This window comes from Saimiri boliviensis, chromosome Y (genome assembly GCF_048565385.1).
Source record: "Saimiri boliviensis isolate mSaiBol1 chromosome Y, mSaiBol1.pri, whole genome shotgun sequence".
Taxonomy (NCBI): Eukaryota; Metazoa; Chordata; class Mammalia; order Primates; family Cebidae; genus Saimiri; species Saimiri boliviensis.
The window spans coordinates 12771838-12776536 of record NC_133471.1 but is presented as its reverse complement, the minus strand read 5'-3'; the positions used below and the strand labels follow the sequence as shown (position 1 = coordinate 12776536).

The 4699-nt window shown below is 38.3% G+C and overlaps 1 pseudogene; it reads left to right on the top strand.

The window, feature by feature from the left end:
* Positions 1–425: 425 nt before the first annotated feature.
* LOC141582987 (testis-specific chromodomain protein Y 1-like) lies at positions 426–2163 on the top strand (annotated as a pseudogene).
* Positions 2164–4699: the final 2536 nt, after the last annotated feature.

Sequence of the window (4699 nt, the reverse complement as noted above, 5' to 3'; positions counted from 1 at the left end):
CATATAATTTGAAACACTAATATAGTTAATATAAAGTTATCACCACTAAAATTTACATGTATTTTTGACATACAATAATTACAGTATAATTTTGAGAACTGAATAAGTAAAATAAAGGGGACCAACATATAGAGAAGTATGTGTTTTCATGTTGTCACAGGTAAGCTAGTATAACTTTAAAAATGTTATAACTTCAGAATGTTCAATACAATTGTCATGGCAACGACAAAAGAGAGTAACAGGCAGGTAGAAAGCTTTGAGCACTCTGTAAGAGTAGGAGCTGTGGATTTAGCTAATCTTACCTGAAGCTACCTAGCAAGCTATCTTGGCATCATAAGACCAAGTCCAATCTGTCCCACCACAGAGTAAATGTAAGAAGGTAAGGCTCTCTGACTGCTTCTTCACACAACTTTGGCCACGAAGTGGAAGAGACTCATCCATACCTAGCACCTGGTGAAGCATGGAAGGCAGAAAGATGTGGCTATGATGAGACCCAACTGAAAAAATGTTGGCACAGCAACTGCCCAATTCTGTCTGTTTCTTCATGGCTTCCCAGGAGTTTGAGGTGGAAGCTATTGTTGACAAAAGACAAAACCAAAAAGGGAAGACAGAGTATTTGGTTCGGTGGAAAGGTTATGACAAACAGAATGACACTTGGGAACCAGAGCAGAACCTCACAAACTGTAGAGAATGTATTTGTGACTTTATCAGACGACAGACTGAAAAACAGACAAAATGGACATGGACCAGAACAAGTAGAATTTCTTCAAACAATGTAAGGAAACCAGCTTCCAGAACTTCCACATCCAGCTTTTCTAAGAACTCTCCTAAAATGCCATTGACTGGCAAGCACCACAAATCCAAAAACAAGTTGTTTGCTGCCAGAGAGAACATTAGAGAAAACACAGCTTAACTTCTCCCTGACTCCAAAAATTCGAAACAGAAAAATTCAACTATCAAGACACTTATACCTCATAGCCCAGTTAACGACCAGGACACAGTGAGGTCTTTTCTGAAACCTGAGAAACTAGATCCTGTTGCACCAGTTCAGGAGTACAAGATGGCGTTCAAGGTGGCAGCAGAGAAACCGATCAGAATTTCATCAGATTCTGACACACAAGAGGCTAGAATAGAAAACAGGACCCAGACACAACCACTCATGTCTCAGATGTCTGACTCAGTTAATGCTTCCATGGCCACAGAGTCAGATAACAAAGAAGGTATAGTGGTATTAATGGACCCTTCAGCAGCCAATGGAACAACAAACATGCATACGTCTGTTTCAAGAGTGAGAGGTGGAAAAAGAGAGATTATTGATGATAGAAAAGACCAGCCTTTTATCAAGAGGATGTATTTCACCATCAGGTTAAAAGAAAGTGCCAACAGATACTGAGACATTGTTGTCAAGAAAGACCATGGATTCACCCAGATATTGCTATCTGCTATATCAACAGAGAAAAATGCACTCAATACAGAAGTCATTAAAGAAATCATAAATGCTCTGGAAAGGGCTGCTGTGAATGACAGCAAGCTTGTGTTGTTCAGTGCAGCTGGCAGTGTCTTCTGCTGTGGTCTTGATTTTGGGTACATTGCAAAGCATTTACAGAATGACAGAAATAGAATGAGCACTGAAATTGTGGACACAATTAAAAACTTTGTGAACAATTTTATTCCTTTTAAAAAACTTATTGTTGTATCAGTCAATGGTCCAGCCATTGGACTAGGTGCATCCATACTACCTCTTTGTGACTTGGTTTGGGCTAACGAAAAGGCTTGGTTTCAAACCCTTATATGACCTTTGGACAGAGTCCAGATGGCTGTGCTACTGTTACATTTCCAAGGCTCATGGGTGAAGCATCTGCCAATGAAATGTTGATTGGTGGGCGAAAGCTGACAGCACGGGAGGCATGTGCCAAAGGTCTGGTCTCTCAGGTGTTCTTGACTGCAACTTTCACCCAAGAGGTTATGATTCATATTAAGAGGCTTGCTTCCTGTAATCCTATTATACTGGAGAAGTGTAAGACCCTTGTTTGCTGTAATATTAAGAAGGAGTTGGAACAGGCCAATGAGAGAGAGTGTGAAATGCTGAAAAAAATCTGGAGCTCAGCAGATGGGATAGAATCCATGTTAAAGTATGTTCAAACAAAAATTGATGAATTTTAATTATCAGTCTGTCTGCTTAGGACACAAGAACTGAACTTAGCAGAATATATAATTAGCTGAAGATGTCCTAATTCATTTTCATAGCCCCAAATAATTTCAATGATAGCTAAGTCTTGTAGAGAGAATTGAAAACATCTAAACTTTTTATTTAATATTATCAAGAAATTGTTAAACACTGTAAATTTAAAATAAATAATAAAACAAATGATTTGCTCAAATGTCCTTATTTTATGTACACAGAAGCCCAAATTTAAAAGCAGACTAGTGAGCACTAAATTGTTCTTTCAAGCTCTAATTTTTATCAATGACTACTATAAATCAGATGAGAATGGTGTTCTATTAGATTCAAGTAACAGAAAAATTTTTGATAATGTTTGTTTTCCTTATTTTTACATTCTAGAATGCAGAGTCAATTGAGGTAAGTGTCAGTCTCTGCTTCCCTACCCTAGATAACCTGAGTTGGTGCCTCTGACTTTATAGTGGCACAAACACCTCAGAGACACACAATTCTAAATTAAAAGAACTTGTATTTCAGAATAATGATTTCCAATATATATTTCACTCATGATTATTCTTCCAAACTGAACATATGGTTAAAATTTATGCTGAAATAATTAATTTTTATACATGTTCATTGTTACCCACTTAACATAAATAAACCTTTATTTCTCTAAAGTAAAATTTGCTGCATACTATTAGTGAATCATGAATTCATTAGGTAGAAATATTCAAGTTTTATGATGTGTAGTTTTAACTTAATTTAGAGTATGTTTCACATAGTAGATTAAAATTCTGGAATATATATATATATATATATATATATATATATATATAATTGCATTTTGGGTTTTGGGGTACATGTGATGAACATGCAAGATTGTTGCATAGGTACACACATGGCAGTGTGCTTTGCTTCCTTCCGTCCCCTCACCTGTATCTGTCATTTCTCCCCATGCTATCTCTTCCCACCTCCCCACCCCCCACCTCCCCCATTTCCCCTCAACAGACCACAGTGTGTAATGCTCCCCTCCCTGTGTCCATGTGTTCTCATTGTTCAACACCCGCCTATGAGCGAGAATATACGGTGTTTGATTTTCTGCTCTTGTGTCAGTTTGCTGAGAATAATGGTTTCCAGGTTCACCCTTGTCCCTACAAAGGACGTGAACTCCTCGTTTTTGATGGCTGCATAATATTCCATGGTGTATATGTACCACATTTTCCCTATCCAGTCTATCATCGTTGGGCATTTGGGTTGGTTCCAGATCTTTGCTATTGTAAACAGTGCTGCAATGAACATTCGTGTGCATGTGTCCTTGTAGTAGAATGATTTATAATCCTTTGGATATATACCCAGTAATGGGATTGCTGGGTCAAATGGGATTTCTGTTTTTAGGTCCTTGAGGAATCACCACACTCTCTTCCACAATGGTTGAATTAATTTACATTCCCACCAACAGTGTAAAAGTGTTCCTATTTCTCCACATCCTCTCCAGCATCTGTTGTTTCCCGATTTTTTAATGATCGCCATTCTAACTGGTGTGAGATGGTATCTCAATGTGGTTTTGATTTGCATTTCTCTGATGACCAGTGATGATGAGCATTTTTTCATATGTTTGTTGGCCTCCCGTATGTCTTCTTTTGTAAAGTATCTGTTCATATCCTTTGCCCATTTTTGAATGGGCTTGTTTGTTTTTTTCTTGTAGATCTGCTTTAGTTCTTTGTAAATTCTGGATATCAGCCCCGTGTCAGATGGGTAGGCTGCAAAAAATTTTTCCCATTTCGTTGGTTGCCGATTCACTCTACTGACTGTTTCTTTTGCCGTGCAGAAGCTGTGGAGTTTGATTAGGTCCCATTTGTCTATTTTGGCTTTTGTTGTCATTGCTTTGGCGTTTTGGTCATGAAGTTCTTGCCTACACCTACGTCCTGAATGGTTTTGCCTAGATTTTCTTGTAAGGTTTTTATGGTATTAGGTCTGATGTTTAAGTCTTTAATCCATCTGGAGTTAATTTTGGTGTAAGGTGTCAGGAAGGGGTCCTGTTTCTGCTTTCTGGACATGGCTAGCCAGTTTTCCCAACACCATTTATTCAACAGGGAATCCTTTCCCCATTGCTTGTTTTTGTCAGGTTTGCTGAAGATCAGATGGTTGTGGGTATGTTGTATTTCCTGTGATGCCTCTGTTCTGTTCCCTTGGTCTATATCTCTGTTTTGGTAGCAGTACCATGCTGTTTTGATTACTGTAGCCTTGTAGTATAGTTTGAAGTCCGGTAGTGTGATGCCTCCTGCTTTGTTCTTTTTGCTTAGAATTGACTTGGCTATGCGGGCTCTCTTTTGGTTCCATATGAAGTTGAAGGTATTTTTTTCCAGTTCTGTGAAGAAGGTCATTGGTAGCTTGATGGGAATAGCATTGAATCTGTAAATTACTTTGGGCAGTATGGCCATTTTCACGATGTTGATTCTTCCTAACCATGAACATGGAATGTTTCTCCATCTGTTTGTGTCCTCTCTTATTTCGTTGAGCAATGGCTTGTAGTTCTCC